Source organism: Agelaius tricolor, unplaced genomic scaffold (genome assembly GCF_023055355.1).
Source record: "Agelaius tricolor isolate 1412-34295 unplaced genomic scaffold, bAgeTri1.0.p SCAF_9, whole genome shotgun sequence".
Classification (NCBI taxonomy): domain Eukaryota; kingdom Metazoa; phylum Chordata; class Aves; order Passeriformes; family Icteridae; genus Agelaius; species Agelaius tricolor.
The window spans coordinates 14170615-14188489 of record NW_027269269.1 but is presented as its reverse complement, the minus strand read 5'-3'; positions in this window follow the sequence as shown (position 1 = coordinate 14188489).

Genomic DNA, 17875 nt, shown 5'->3' with positions numbered 1-17875 from the left:
TGAAATATATTCATTCACTAGTGCTTCAGGCAAATACACAAGTTTAGCTGCACATAAAGTGTTTCTTGGAACCTGATGACTACCTTCATGCACACTGATGATTGTTGCTGTGTAATAATAGAAACCAGAGAAGGGAACACTTGAAATAAAAGAAAATAAAGAGCAAACGTTTGTTAAAGTAGCTTTGAAAAATGAGGGTTTAGTAATGAACTGGGAAAATGGGAAGGGCAACTGAAACCAGAGAGCAATGCAATAAATATGTTTGGATTCATTTTTCAGATAGTTTTGTAGATTTTGTCCAAGGGAAAAAAAAAAAAAAGTTATTCATGTGTCCTAAAAACACTACATTTATGAGTAGTAGAACTAATTACATATTAGTTCTAGAAATATTGCTGCTCAATTTAAATGACTTCAAAATAGGCAAAGGCAATAAAGTAACTAGCAGCCAGGTTTCAGAGAAGAACTCTGAGCTGAGGCTTTCAAACCACAGCTTAATGCCTTGTGACTGACTTGAGGAGGATGATTAACTCTTGATTCATAGCTCTGGGGCCAGCAGCCAGCAGCCACTTCCTCTGGAATAGTGCTGATGTGCAGGGCACTGCTTCGAGCAGAAAATGCTTACTACATGCTTTCACAGAAATGTTGCAAGTGCTTTCTAGTGCCCCTTGCACTGGTCTTGCTCATACACTCATATGGAGCAGCTTCTTGTGCAGCACTGCTGGCAGGTGGTTGCTTGCCTGTTCTAGGTAATTTACTGTCTTTAATTTTGATGAACAAACCTATGCTAAGGAGAAGAGGAGAAGATGACATCTCCACTTTTTTTTTTTTTTTTGCCAGTGCATTACTGACAACAGGATTGATGCCAGGTTGCAGGATGCTATAGGTTTGTGTGCTTGAATAAGGTATGTAGGTTTGTTGAATAAAGAACCATGAAAAGGTTAAAAATTCACTTAAGTACAGGACAAATAAAAGAAGGTATGAAAAATGAAGGAATAACCAACCTGCAGGAACTAAGAACCATGACCCATGAAGAAAGAACAGGAGAACACTGTAAATCAAACTATAAAACTTTCCTTCAACTATGTGTTCATTGGCTCAGTAAAGCACCCACTGATAGACTGTCATTGCCCCTTATTCACATAAGCTCCTTCCTCTTAGAGCATGAACAGTAAAATCAGTGTCCACTGTATCTTTATATTTAAACAGAGACCAGAGAAAGAAAAGCCAATGTATATTTAAGTTGTTACATATACAGGAGATTACTTCTTTTAATTGTGGAAATGTATAAAAATGAGCACTTAGTATACTGAAGGTGCACCAACTTTGTGCCTTCATCACCTACAACCCATCTCTGCACAGATATTAAATGAGTTCAAATATCTCAACTCCTTGTGTGGGATGGCCTCTTATACAGTGGGAAAAATAACCCATGCTTGGGAATACAGGTTTGTAAAGCACATTCCTATCCTTTGTCAGTGGAGAAGAAACCATCAGATGGGATCTCAGATCCTAGAATTCAGAGCTCTTTTTTGACTGTCGTCAACATGTGATCACCTCGAGTCCATAAATGAAACTGTACTGCTAAATCATTCACCTGTCACTAACCCATCTTCACACTGTTTGGATTTGGCTTTCTGTGTTGCAAATATTTCATGGGGACATCTGATTGGAATGGCACAAAAGAAACCCAGGAGGAGAGAGTTAACCAGAAGTGCATGAATCACCATATTCCAGTGATTCAGCTTGCTTTTTCGTGTTCCTTGTTTAGCTTCACAGATCTACTCGTAAGAGTCTCAAGATGGGTGGGATGGATGTTCATTACCCTGTGGGGCTGTGTCTTTCTTTTTCTAGGGTGTTTTCAAATTGTTCCATCAAGGAGCTTTTTGCTTATCATAGAACTCTGCAAATGGTGCTAATAAATACAGGATGTTTCTCCCCAGTCAGAGTTATTCCAAGGACTATTCCAGGGGAATTTCTAGGGCACATCTTTCTGATGTCCTTAGTACAGTAGCAGTTATTTAAGATAAGGAAGTAGGAGGCCAAAGGCTCTTTAGCAGCCTGCGTGGCTGATGCAGAGTTGTTACAGCAAATGTGTTGCCAAACCATGAACAGCATAGAACATCTGATTTCTTGGTTATTGAACCTACGGCCACTGGATGAGGCAGAAAAACATTTCACTCAATCATACTTCTGCTAAATCAAACTGAAAGTTCATTTGGAGGATTTTAAAATTTTTTAAAAATAATTTAGTCTGGGAAAGACATGCAGTTCATGGTATTAGTGATGTTGTGGAAAGAAATCACTCAGAACGTACTGATACAAAATTTCTCTATCAATATTTTAGGAAAAAATAAAATTAATAGAATTTCCTTACTTTGAAGCCTGGGGCTGTGCTGCTTATCTGAAAATAGGAGTCTCAGAGCTGTCTTCACATGACCTGCAACCGCAATTCAGAGGGAGGAGGAACAGAGAAGTGACACAAAATGAAAGAACAAGAGAAGTCCTAATCAGTGGTTTTAAGGTCAAATTTTAAGTGATCTTATTGTTCACTCTGTTCTTTTTTTACCAGTTTCCATCATGTGTTTTTGTCAGTTCTAAATCTTGCTCCTAAGGACAAAGTGCAGATAAAATCTAATCTTCTGATGTCAGACAGCTTCATGACTTTGCATCAGACTCTGTCTCATTTCTAAAGATCAACACTAACTTTTTATCAATAAAAATGTCCCTGATAAGGTGGGCAGGCTAGGTCCCAGCCTGAGGCTTAGCTGAGCAGACCATGAGAAACTGTGGGTGTAACAACTAGCAGTCAGAGGAGATGGCAAAAACCATGGGTAACACTATGAAGGATTTTTAAAAAAATTGATTAAAAATCAAATTTTACAGGTGTTTAAGAGGAAATTGTGTGAGAAGCAGCCAGATCCCACAGACATCTCTTGAGAGGTACTGGGGACCTCTGGGAGCTGAGGTGGCAAGGTCTAGAAAACTCTTTCAAGCAGCGTGTCATGTGGCTGAAGAAATGATAGAGATAGCAGCATCACAGATACCAAATTGGGGTACAAAGGCAGCAAAAATGGGACTGAGATAGAAAAGTAACATGGGGTTTTGTTTATTTGGGAGAACTGGGAGCTAGAGAAAGGGAGATGAAAATGGGCTAGAAAAGAACAAGTTTGGGAAATGGGGAGAAGAGAGAACAAAAGGAGTTTGTTTTGTATAAGCAAGTGGCTGGTTAACAGCTTGGGCCAAACCCTTTACCCTATCTTGCAGGTTACCCTGTCCTGTTAAAATCTGTTTCAATTTTCTGTGTGAACTCACTTTCAGTTCTGTGTGTGAGATGTTGGAACACACAAGGGGTCTTGTAGAGTTCTAAAGGAAGTGAAGATGTGAGCCTAAACAAAAGGAGGTGAGACAGATAAGTAAAGACCTATAAACTGCTGACAGAGGGCAGCTTCTGGTGCATGTGGACTTAATATTGCAATAAGGCAGAGGGAGCCAGGGGCATGGATCATTCACCTTGTTTTCTGGAGCTGAGTAGGCACTGGCTCCATTTAGAGTCCCTAAGGAATAATTTACTATACCCCCAGTCTACTAAAGACCCAATTTTTAATTCTACCTATTCTTCAAAATCCAACCACCTCTGACAAGACCTGTTTTTTCAGGAAGGTCAGCAGTTTCCCATGCTTCAGCCAATTCTGATCCAACAAATAACTTTTGCAAGTCACTGGTATCTAGGAAGTTGACTGATTTACAAAGTAGATGAGCTTTCAGGACAATAAAAACCACTGTATGCAGGACAAAGTATTTTAAAGAAGAAAGGATCTCAGTTTGGGATTAAATAATTTTTTAGACAAATTCAATAATCTATCTCATTACACAGTGTTCATTTAATTTATTTTCCTTTTTTTTCCTCTGGAATATTCAGTTTTAAATCTGGCCTTGAGAGAGCTGAAGAAAAGCACAGAAGAAAACATGAAAGATCACAGATAAACCTTATGAGGACACAGGACTTCTATCCTAAGTCAGTTTTTCCAGTGCAATATCTTACTCTTTCTTAAAGAAAAGAGGCCTATTGCTAAAGCAAATGACATAGAATGGTTTAAATATCAACTATTTTTTTCCTCTGCAAGTTAATGTCATCAAAGGTCTTAAATACGCCTGTTTCAAATGTGTAGAAACAATCAGTTGAAGAGACTATTTTATACAGAAGTGCTTGTTTATCACCACTCTTTCCTGAAAGGTGATACCTTACTAACTTCTGGTTTAGGACTTTTAGGGTTATTCCAGCCTCACCTTCACGGTGAGAGGTAGAACTAATTTTCCACTGCACTCTGCATGCAGTGAGGTGGAACATTTCACAAGCTCCCTGTGCCCTTGCATTCTTTGGAGGCTGCAAAGATCAGGACCTGTGGGTTGTTACTGGCTTGGGAAGTTAATTTCTCAGTCTTGAGGAGGTGACCCACTATGACTGAACTCTAAGCATTGACTCTAACTCATTATTGGGTCCAACTTTTGACATAAAATACATTGAGTTGCAGTATATTTTATTACCAGCACACAGGCCAGATTTACTTCACTGTAAAATTGGTTTCAGAGACCTGACACAAAGCCTTGTAAAGATGCTCCTAATTCACATCGATGAGTACAGCACCAGTCTACAGAACACATGGGTGTTCAAAATCTTCCAACTATCTTTGACAGATATTTTTGTGGAAGTTTACAGCTATTATGTCTTTCAGCAAAACAAATAGCAATAATTTCATTCAACAGAATTTATAAAAGCAAGGTAATCTCACATGTGTCAACTCCATGGACCATGTGGATACTGACATGTTCCAGTGGGAGGAAGAAATACAAGGCACTCACTTTATGATGCTTCGTGTTTCAGCTGCAGACAAATATTTTTAGATTTTCCAGTCATATGCTTCTATATACACTCAATTTAAAAGGAAAACACAGAATTGGAATAAAGAGAATCCAGGTCATCTTGAGGAGTAGGTATCTTGACAAGAGATCAGGAAATGTGCATAAATATAAAAACCAATGACAATTTGTCACAATTTTATTAGGTCTATGACAGCTTAAGGAAATAAATCTCACTCTTTTTCATATATTCTTAAATTGGTTGATGACTTATGCAGTTTTGAAGAGTCCTTGCACACAGCAAGAAGACTTCAGAAGCAATAAACTACAAAGCCATATTTGATGAATATGGGTGAGATTTTAGCTTTGGAGCAGTGTTTTCTAATCTAAATGTCTTAAGGTCATCTCTTTTACATCATTATGGCAGATCTTATACTCAGTGCTTGCTTAGAATTCTCAGCAACTTCAATGTGAGAACAAAAAGATCACCTGCAAGTTAGTGATAAGTTCATGCTCATTATGAGCTTCAACTTTAATGTGCCTCAGTTAGGAGTTGTGTGGGAGGACTAGACCAGTTCTATTTAATTTGGAGTGACTGTCTTATACCACAGATACCTAAAATTAGTGAATCTTGTGTATGGTGTGCAGGTCTTCTGGAATTACAGCCACTTCAATAACATCCTGAAAAATTTGCAATATACTGTGAAAAACATGTGGACAGGACAGATGGGGAGAATGCAATCTGCCAATGAGATCAATGTATTACCTGTATTTCATCTAAGTCAGACACAAAATGTTCCATATGACCTTTGGCAAAAAGTTTGCCACACTTGTGGTGACTTACAGAGAATTGATAGACTTCTAAAGTTCATGGCAAAATATTGAGTGCTCTGCCATATTTTTTAGCTTTAGTAACCAGACTTGCAATAATCACTCAGCAAATGCATCTGCTCACCATCAACATTTTTCTATCACATTCTGATTTCGTAATTAGTGGATTCAAGCAGTAGAGGAAGCAATATGTTTATATTGTTTTCCTTGAGTGCTATTTATAATCCCTTGATGGCCATGTCAAACCCCAATTGCTTTTGTGATAGCCATTTCCTATCCAAGGGTATAATCTAACCCAGGGAATTTATCAGCTACAAAATAGGCATAAGCATCTCAGAAGAGGCATTAAAACTGTATTTTAACTTATCCCATTGTCATTAAGCTTGATGAGCTATTTTCAGGTCTGTCACTAAAGGAAATATCATGAAAACAAAAGACTCCAGATGTTTGGAGCTCCTCTGTAAAATGACTTCAAAGAACCAGAACAGTCTAGGCATTATGGGACAAAATTCTGTGGTACCTGATTCAACAAAATTATTAGTGAACCCAAAAACTTTTTGTGGGTTTTTTCCCCACATAATTTATTTGTGAAGAATGCTGACTGCTTCTTATTTGTGAAGAATACTGACTGCTTCTTCCTTTGTCCAAGAAACATCTATAGCTTGGACCCTTGAGCAGGTAATGACAAAACACAGCTCTTCCCTTCCACTGCACCTGGCTGCAGTTACTGCAAGCTCTGAGCAAAGACAACTGGACAAGCTAAAGCCAAACTTCTGATCTTGCAGGTAACAAAAAGCAGAGAGTGATTCGGATATACTGCTGAGATCTAGTAAATACCAAGAGAAATAGGCTGATGGAGAAGTATCAGCACGCTACTTAGACAGTGGAAATTTATAAAAAATAAAATGTTTTCTCTATCAAATCAAACGAAGAGTGAGGATAATTGGTGTTAAAATAATTGCTTTCTGTAAGAGATCCAGTCCTGTTGGCTTCCTAGAGGCATGAGGTGCAAAGTGCACCAGAGTCAGAACAGATCAAAACAGCTTATGTATTAAAAGACGGTGGGAACAATTGTGTTGGTGCTATCCATGATAGACAGAGAACAAAGGTACAGGCAGAAAGGTAGAGACGGTTCATAACCAAGAATCCCAAAAAACATTTTTTCATCTGACTTTTTATGACCAAGAACAACATGTTATGGAGAAGATTTTAAAAAAGGTTTTTTAAGGGAAAAGGAAAGCAAAACCTGCATAAACAATTCAGTTTAAAGAACATTTTACTATATATAAGACTTAAGGCAATATATAAGACAAAGACAATAGAGCATACAAATGATGCAGTCATTTGTGAATAGTCTTGAAGAACCAAACAAGCTAAATTATTCTTCCTTTGCTACTCAGTGTGTGCAACAGTGTTTAGAAGTGCAATTAAAAACAGTCAAACTAATTCCTCTTAGAAATTCTGAGTTTTGTCTTTCAAGGTTTTTTACCTCAAAGCATATGGTTTAACTGAGGACAAAAGAGGGCTTTATTTTTTTTTCTACTCTACAAACTTCAAATCACAGAATAGCTGAGATGGAAAGACATGTCTGGGTACTGCCTACTCCCCCTGTTCAAAGTAGGGTTAGCTAAAGCTGGTTTCCCAACATCTTGCCTTGATGGGTTTTGAAAATTTTCAACAACGGACACTCCACAATCTCTGTGTGCAGCCTGTGCCAGTGTTTGACACCCTCACTGAAAGGGGTTTTTCTTCCATTTAAGTATTTCCTGTATTTGAGTTTGTGGCCTCTGTGTCTTGTGCTATCACTCAGTGTTATTGGGAAAGGTTTGGCTCTTTCCTTTTCCTCCATCCCTGGTATTCCTATACATTGTCATGATTCCCCATGAGCTTTCTCTTCTTTGGCCTGATTAGCCACAGCTCTCACAGTCTCTCCTCATATGTGAGATTTCCAAAGCAAAGGGAAGGGATCACCTCCCTCAACCTGCTGGCAACACTCTGTGCCATTCAGCCCAGAAGGCTGTTGACCTCTTTTGCTGTGAGGGTTGTTTACTGGCTTATATTCAGTCTGGTGTTCATGAGGACTCCCTGGTCCTTCTCTGCACAGCTGCTGTCCAGCTGTCAGCCGCACCTTGCTGTGGTGCTTGGGCTTATTTGTCACCAGGAGCAGGAGTTGACATTTTCCTTTCTTGGACTTCATGAGGTTCTTCTTGTCCCAGTCCTCCAGCCTGTAAGGTCCCTTTGAATGTTAGCACAATCCTCTGGTGCATCAAGCCCTATTCCCACATTATATTCCCTGCAGACTTGCTGAGGGTTTTTCCTGTTCCATCACCCAATCCTAAATAACGCTGTTGGGCAGTGCTGACTTGAGTACAGACTGCTAGGGTGCACCACTGCTGAATATTCTTCAGTTGGGCTTTGTACTGATGACCACAACCCTTTGAGTCCAGAAGTCAGCCAATTTTCAATCCACCTGACTCTTTACTTATGCAGTCCTTACTTCATTATTTTGTCTGTGAGGATATAATGGGAGACAGGATTGGAACACTTGCTGAATTAAAGGTAAAAAACATCCACTGATCTCTCCTTTTGAAGAGTCCTCTTCACCAATGAAGCAGTCAATTCAGTCACCTGAGTTATTTCTTTTCCCTCTGAAAAATACTGAATCTTTCTAATTGGCAGTTAAATGGTTTGGGAATTGCAGTCAGATTTATATGTTATCAGTTCCATTCCCTTTGGTGCTACTGTCAGATTTTCAGAAAGGCTACATTTGCCTCCCAGTGAAAACTAACAGTAAAAGTAATTCTCCTCACTTGATTTTAAATGTTTAAAGAGGAGACTTTAGTTCAAGTCATATATTTTACCTGTTACATAGAAAAATGGAGTGTGAGATATCTGTGGATAACAAGTTTTCCTGTCCTGATGTAAATTTCTAAGGTAAGGGGATGAATTTCCTCTTGGAAGTAGTTGTCTCTTTACACTGATGATCTATAGAGTCCAAATGAAATACGACTTTTAGTTTTTATGATGATAAGTGAAATTATCCTCTCCCTTACATAAAAAAATTCTGTAATCATGCTTATATCCTTAATGTTTTACTGATGTAGGCACCATGCTGTACCCATAATTGTGGCAAACAGGGAGAAAGGCACAAAGCATCAGTCTTGGAGACTTAATCCCTGCCACTGGCATGGACTCCTGATCCTGTAGAAGAATGGTTTTCCTCTAGGACAGACAATATAGAGAATAATCCCTCCACATATGTTTGTCCAACCCTATGCAGTGCATGGGAACAAAGGAACAACAGCAAAAGGTCTCCCTGCAGAGCTGACTAACAGCATCTGTAGCAGGGATGCTGCCAATAAAAGTGTAAGTGGCACCCTGGTGATGCTGCTTTCTTGACAGAGAGACATCAGACTGCCTTCTCTACAGAGATGCTGCCTATAATTTTGGGTTCTTATTTGCCTATTTTACTGCTGTGCTTGAGTTAATTTTTTCCATAGTGGCTGTTTTGGAGCTGTGTTTCAGGCTTATGCTGGAAACAGTGCTAATAATACAAGGGTGTTTTAGTTACTCTTGATCAATTCTCAGAGTCAAGGCCTGTTCTGCTCCTCACCCCACCCCACCAGCAAGGAGGCTAGGGGTGCACAAAGAGGGGACACAGCCCAATTGATCAAAGGGATGTTCCATACCACATGGTGACATGTTCAGCTGATAAAGCTGGAGGGAGAAGAAAAAGAAGGAGGTTCAGGGTGATGACATTTGTCTTCCCAAGTCATTGTTACATGCAGTGGGTCCCTGCTCTCCTGGCTGAACACCTGCCTGCCCATGGAAAGAGATGAATGACTTCCTTGTTTTGCTTTCCTTATGTGTATGGCTTTTGCTTTCCCTATTAACCTTTCTTTATCTCAATACACACGTTTTTTTACTTTTATTCTTCCATCCTGATGTGGTGGAAGAGTGGGCAAGAGGCCATGTGGGGCTGAGTGCCAGCTGGGATTAAACCATGACAATGGCTTACTGCTGCTCCTTTACTCCTCTGTTTAGAGTGGCCTCACTAAATTCAGGGCCACCTCATCATAAACATGATTTCTCCTCTGCTGTTCATAGCCAAGCACAATTGCACCAATTGCATCATGATTAGCAGCAATATTCATCTCTGGCAGAGGAATGATAAAAGCCCTCATTGCAGTTAGAACAATTAATCTGTGAAGAAATGCTATGAAAATATTCTCACTCTGCAGACTGAGAATGGAATACATTAGCACAGAAGAGTCTATGTCAATATAACAGTTAATGGTTCTTTATTTTGAGGAACTAAAGAAAGGTTTTCACCAATTTGAATAAATCCATTTAAATGTTACATAAATGCATGAGATTGCATCTAGTGTCTGTTATAATAGGTCAGCATTGTAGATAATTTCTCCATTGCAATAAGGCCATGACAGATCTGGAATATATTATTCTGGAATAGCCAAGACTGGAACACAATAATACATAAAGATGAAAGAAGCTATAATACCTAATGTATTTCTATATGCTGCAGAAATCTGTCTTCCATATAAAAATTAATGAAGCCTCTTTCCTGGATATTGGACTTGCCTGTCCTGCAGAAGATACTTTCCGTAAGTGTGTGGTTTGAATGGTAGAGCACACAGCCATGCCCCCACCCCATAGCAGAAGTGATTTCTGATTCTGATATTGCAATTACCAAACATATTGTCTTAATTTTAAGTAATTGTAAGATGTGTAATTCCATAGCTATTTAAAGGAATTTTTTTTTGCAGGAGAACACTTGGCTCATACTTATTTTTGAGAGCACATACTCACTAGGTTCCTCTTTACCATGGGCCAAACATCACATTGGCATTTCGTGCATATTCAGTTCTGCTTTTCTATGGATTCTTGTAAATAATTATGGTCATCTTCCAAATTTTGACTGTCCCTTTTTGATATCAATTTCAAGACTGTTGGCACCACAGTACTTTTTGTATATCTCGATATTGATGAATATTGAATGCCTAATGATCTGAGTGAATGATACACTCCCTCAGTTTCTGGTAGCTAAAATAGTTTTAAAAGGTCCAAAACAGTGAAACGGTCATCCCTGAGAGATGAGAGCGCTTTGCTCTTATCTAGACTGCAACTTCCATATCAACTTAACTTTTCTTACATGGATGTTAATCTGGGAAAAAATTGCTGTGAAATCATTGCCATCACTATTGACCAATATATTAATTTATATTCCTAATTAAAGTCAAGAAATACATTATAATTGTATTTATTATCCAGGCATTTAATTTTTTTTTCCTTACTTGACTTTACTAAGCTTTTAGCTGTCTTGTCCTTCAGCTGGGAAGGAAGGAAGGAAGGAAGGAAGGAAGGAAGGAAGGAAGGAAGGAAGGAAGGAAGGAAGGAAGGAAGGAAGGAAGGAAGGAAGGAAAAGAAAGAAACCTTGCTTTCTTACAAGCAGGAAAACATTTCTTACCAGGTTGCCAGATCCCAAGGTTTTCTTGGCACTGAAGAAGAAGGATGCTGGTTTTTATGACTTGTTTTTATATCAAAAAGCAATTTGTTTGCTGATAGATGGTGCAGTTAGCCATAATATTAACCCACAAAAATGATAAAAGTGATTTTAGATTGGTGAAAATATAGCCAAGTAAAGGGCATACAAAATACAAGCAGTCTGAAGCTGTTAGTAGAAGAAACAAAGGGAAAGAGCAATAAACATTAAAACTGCCTTGGAGTTCATAAGGGATTAAATGAAAGAATACCATCAAGTGCAAAATGCATCTTCAATAAAGCTTATTACTCAGTAACTTTCAGGTTAGTTACTAGTTTAGTAGTGTAACTAAAATCTTGGTATGAGAGAAGAGGGGGAAAAGTCATGGTAAGTTTGGACAAAATTTTAATAGAATGTGTGCTTCAAAGGGGAAATTCAGAGGTCAAACAAAAATTAAAACTCCACAAACTGTCCATAGGCTCACTCATGAGAACAATTCCTTCAGGTTGGAGGGAAGCTTTAAGGTTTACAAAGAGGTCACAATGTGCCTGTAGAATTTAACACTGAGCATGATAGCAGTGTAACATTGCACAAGTGTGTCACTCTGTTGGTAAGACAGTTAACGTACAATATGGAAGGAAGCAGGGCTTATCGTGAGTGACTAAAGAAATTCCACTAAATTCACCCAGGATAAAAGTCCCACAGTATATTGAATGACAAACCTTCCTATTCCTCTGGTAATCTTTGAACGAGACCATCTGGATGAAAAAGTCTGTGATCTCATCTTGATTGTGGAGGTGGTCACTGTAAATAGAGGGACACTCTCACCTAGAGAAAATTCAGTAGCATTTTTACCATGAGAAAGAAATCTGTTGCTGTGGGTTGTAGCTGGCATCAAGAAGCTGAAGGCATGCACAACAAGGACAGCATATCCCATCCATCCTAATGAACACTGAGTCATAGAACCTGCCACTAAATTTAAACAGCTTGACACCACATGGTAACATGAGCACAAAATGTCCTGTTTTGTGTACTCACAAAACAACATGAAGATGGCATAGATAGTAAAGTGACTGATGGAATGGCAACACAGACAGGAGTGAAGAGGCAGTGTTGACTCATCTGTTGGATCAGAAAACACAGACAAGTTCTGTGGTTGCCTGTTTCACATGATGGACAGCCTATTGCTGCCAAGGAGAGTTGTGCACTGGGAATGACATCAAATAAAAACACAAAGCAGAACCAAATCCAAATACTGTGCAATACACAGCAGATGAAGAAGAAACAAATGAGGAGACAGCGGAGACTGTGATTTCTATCTGAAGATAGATTTTAAAATTTCTCAAACAGAATATTAACGAAGAAGTAGAAGAAGACCAGGATTTCAGCAAGATTAAAATGGGATGATGAGGACACTGCAACAGATTTGTGGACTCCCCATACCTGGAAGTGTTCAAGACTAGATTGCACAGAACTCTAAGAAACCTGGTCCAGTGAAAGGTGTCCCTGTCCACAGCAGGGGGGTGGAACTAGATGTTCTTGAGGGTCCCTTCCAACCTGAACCATTTTATGCTTCTGTGATTCCATGACTTCTGTAGCACATACTGAAAACAAATCTCATTTCTGACTAAACAAGGCACCTAGTAAAACAATATTGAGAACAAGGTCAGTGTCTCTTGCACACCTTGGACATTTTTTGAAATATTTGGTAGTGCTATCAAACTTTTATTGCTTCACCTTTAATCAGTCAGTCTCAAGATATGGGATTTAATTAGAAAATTCAGTCAAATTTGTCAATTCAAAAGCCAAACAATCTCTCTACCAAGTTGTCTAGGTTCTTTCTAAGAGAAATAAATAGACCCTCCTATCTCCATGCAGAGTGGTGCAATGAGGCATAGGGGACTGAAGGGATGATCAGAATTATCCAGCAACAACCATGGATCATTTTTACTAGCTGAAAGGTCCAGTGAAGCATCAGGCAGAGGTATTCTCAGTTCAACAATGAGTTAGCAACTATACAGCAACTATATATAAACCATACAGGCATTGTTTAAATTTCCAACTCAAATAAATAAAGATCAATTAAACCAGACTATCACCTGATTCTAATGTATTCTAAGACTCATTCTTGCTGTGGAATATGATAAATCCCAAAATCATGATATATTTTTACTTTCCCAGTAGTGGACTAGAATACAGTCTCAGCTGCAGAACGAGAAACGATTTTATTCCTTATCATAAATATGTTTTTTCAGGCCTACACATAATTCAGAGTCTGTGAAAGTAATTACTTCACCAGAGCTGAAGTTCTGATAATTGGATGAGTTGTTTTAACAGTGACAATAGTTTTTCTTCAAAGAAGTGTCCAGTCCCAATATAAGAAAATCTGAGAAAAAATGTGTTGCCTGTAGTAGTCAGGTTAGATTTTATGGTCAGATAATCTTAAGTGGTCTTAAAATGTTGGATGCTACATCAGGTTGCCTGTACCAGGAACAGAATAGTAAAATAATAGTCATTACACTGTTATATTCTCAAGCATGTTTGGTGCTTATATAGGTGTTTTTATAATTCAGAATGTTTTCCAAACTAATATCTTGTAGGAAGGTAAATACATGATCATCCCATATTTGGAAATGAAGACAAGAAGAATTTGAAGTTTCCTGAAGCTGGTGCTTTTGTGCAGAGAATTGATCATGTCACTTACTGTCGATTTTGTCACAGAATTAATTTTATGAGGTTAGCAATCTCTGTGATGGACTGCTGCTTGCATATCTGGTCCTGCCAAACTCAAGTGGTTTTGCATAACTTTCAGCAACTAAAACTATCTGAAAATCCATGTTCATGAAAATCTGCCTTTTAAAGTGTCAAGCTGGAGGCCTTTCCAAACTGCTTCTTTTACATTAATCTTCTATGGCTCCTGAGAACCTGTCACTAGTGTTTCTTGCTATTGATTATGTTTGATTTACAGTCTCAGTGAAGCATATTTAACCCAGGAGAACATGCTCCTCATCTCTATTCCTTTAATTTAACCCATCAAGCAGTTACTTTGCTGATTCTCCTAACACCTATGAATTATTTTATGACAGCATATGCGGTGCAATGGAGGATCACAAACTTTCAGTGTTTTTTTCAATTATTTTTTCTCTCCTCACTTGCAAGTAAAGCACTAAATAAGCAATAGCCATCTGACATCTCTCCTCACTAGATTTCCTCCTCTCGGAATAATTTTGATAACTGTTGTGAAAATTTTTAGTTGCCTAGTAGCTGAAATGAAGAATTGCATTCTGTTTTAATGGTAGGAAAAAAAAATCAGTACCAGAAATCTGATATGTCTTCTTTTTAAATGGTCAAGTCTCTCTGCTATACAACAGTATTAATGTCATGACATAAGGAAACATTTCTTAGATGGAAGACATTAATTTCAAGGAATAAAAAAAAAAAAAAGAAAAGAGAAAAGTGAGAACTGAACCTCCAAAATGGCTTGAACCTCAACTACTGTACCTTTTTATCAAAACAAGATGATTTTCATACAATACCCATGATAGTTGCAGAGTTACTTAATGTTAGGTACATAGTTACATAGTACTATAAATTAAGATTTTATCATAATCAATAGATAAAATATTTGAACACTGCTATACAATTTCCTGACAGTTTCTACTGGACAACATCAAAAAAATACATATGTGAGTCAGCATGTTCTGCTTGTTTCATGCATCATAAAATGTTCTCCAAATCTAAGAAAATGGTATCTGATGTGGCAGGAGTTGTGATAGGGTCCTTAACTTGCTTGATGTTGATATACTATCTTCTGGAAATTCCAAAAAAGCCAAAGGCAGTTAAATGGGGCTCTTTCAATTTCTCTCTTAGTTTTATTATTATTATTATTATTAGAGGTCTGGGACTTACCTATGTTATTTTACAAAAGACTTCTTTTCTTTCAGGCTTTGAAGATGGAAGTGATAGTACACATGCAAAACAGCAGGTGGAGGCAGTAAGATCTGAGATACCATATTATCATGGATGAACCTATGCATTTCTGATCCAGGCAAGAGCCATCACATGAATAAGTCTTCCACTGAAAATGTTTTGATTGTTCATATTGTGCAGATTTTTTGGATTATTTTGAAACTGAAAATGCAGTAGGTTAGAGAAAGGTCTGCTTCTTGATAAAGAATTTGTTGCTGTGATAAGGATAGGAGTTCAGTACTGAGGTTCAGGAATCTTGTTTTGTTAAATGAGGGAGAATCTCTTTCAGATGAACCCATGTGGATGCAGAAAAGGCGGAAAATTTCACACATGCTCAAAAATCAGTTTTCAAAGCTACTTGGACATCAGTGTTTGTTGCTGGCAACGGGAGATAGAACCCTGCCTTATTTTAAGGAACTGATCTTCTGAGTTGTGTCTGTGGTTCTTGGCAGCATCACCAGTGTACCTGCAGTGAGGCACAGATACATCTGTCCTAGATAGAAAACACCAAGGGCTTTTTCAATACCAGATGAGCTGTGTGATGAAAAACATGGCATGAGCTGATGTTTAACTGTTTGCTAAGATCACAGATGGATCCAGTGGTACCTGTGATGAACTGCTGCCAGTCCCCAGGCTGATGTTTTAGCTTTCTCAGATACAGAAAGCTACCTCAGTGCTGTGAGCAGCAGGAGACTAAGTGCTAAATGCAGCTCTGCTTCACAACAGAGGATATACCACTTCCCCAGAGTGAGCTTTCTATTTCTCCTCCTGACTTTCCTATTTATGTATTACGGTCTTTTTGGCCAAGCTATCTTGAAAGAAAGGAAAGTCCAGCTGCCTTTCACTAGAGTTGTTAACAAAATTGAGCTCACTTCCTCTATTACCCAGCTGGTGTAAATCAATAGAGTTCTGGTGAATTAAGTGGTGCTTTCTGCCATTTCCTCTAGTTACAAACTCAATTCAGGATCTCCCTGATAAGTGTCATGGATGAGAACATAGAATGTCAACAGAACAGCATTATATCTTGTATTTCTTCAGTGGGGATATTTTTCCTCTCAGCAGTCCTTTTCAGTTTTATTTAATTTTAAATTTTGTTTGATTTCTTTGCCCCATTCTGCTGCATTAGCAGCTATGTGGAGAACTGTGAAGTAATCTTTTTGTTGCCCTGGCCTTCCTGAAGTTTTTTCTGATGTACCAGAGAGGTAGGCTGAACAGGTTCCAGTGGCACTTGCTTCTTGATCACTGCAGAGGCTTAAGCAACATTTTACACAAGAAGGAAAAGAAAGGCTCCCTGAATGCTAAATAGCTCTGTGTGGTTTGCCACCCACCCACTCTGCTGAAATATGGTCCATTAACTCAGTGGGGCTGATGCAATTGAAAAGGGGCAGCAGTTCATACAACAGTCTACATTTGCCAGTAATTACTTTGTAGATGCAGGGGAAAAAAAGGGGGGCACAATGCAGAAGTATTGTAATTCATTCTGAAAAACATGTAATAACTAGCAATGTCTTCTGAGAGGAATAATCTTGAGCATGATAATATGAAGGACAATGTACAAGGTTTTTTTAAGTTTTATTTTTATGATTTGAATGTCTGGACCATTTATATGAGACATAATGAGAGTAGATATAGGTGAATAATGGTAGGTCCTCTCTACAAATACCTGAAAGGAAGTTGTAGTGAGGTACAGGTCAGCCTCTTATCACAGGTAACAAGTGATAGGACAAGAGGAGTTATGCCAGGAGAGGTCTAGATTGGGTGTTAGGAAAAATTGCTTCAATGAAAGGGTGAGTCAGGGTTTGGAACAGGGTGGCCAGGGAAATGGTAGAATCACCATGCCTGGAAGTATATGTATGGGGCACTTAAACACATGGTTTAATGGTGGGGTTAGCAGCGCTGGGTTAATGTTAGGACTTGGTAATCTTAGATTTCTTTTCCAACCTAAAACCTTCTATGATTCTATGGATAAACAATACATCTACCAGGATTCACCTGCCCATATATGTGTTTGCATTGAGACTGGAGTATTTATTCAATTGTGAAATGGTAATGGCAGTATTTCTAGTACACAAAACCAATCACAGCAGCTAAAAGAAGATGAAAGGGAGACATAATAACTGCTGATCAGGATATAGTCTATTTGACAGCGTTTTGCTGTATTCCTTTGCAAAGTTTAAATTGGCAGCTCTAGAAGTGTGTAATGGGAAAAAAATCTGCTCCTGTAGTAGGGTATTCAGTGATAATTTTTAGCTGGCTCCAAGCAACCAAAAAGAGCCAAAGTGTCATTGATTTATTTGGGTTAGAGAAGGGATGTTAAGTGTGCTGCCTAAAATTTGGGATGAATTAAATTCTTTATTCTGCATTGACTTTGTAAAGGATTTGGGGGAAATAACTTACTCTCTTGTATCTCATTAGAGGTTTGATGGAAACACAGAGGAGGTGATGAAGCTAATGATCATCCAATAAGTAATAAGGCATAAAAAGACTTGAGCAGGTTAGAAGGAAATGTATCACCTGAAAATTTGCTGATATTTGCAAGTTTCTCCACTCCATAATGTGTTGTGTGTTTTATTTCATTTTTATATCTCTTGATTTATAGCTTTTCATTTTCTTCATCCTTATGAAGCAAGTTCAAGGAAGAAATAATAGGATTATCTCTGATGTGACAAGACAGTAAAATCCACAGAGCTGACAGCCAGCACCATTCTTGTTCCACCA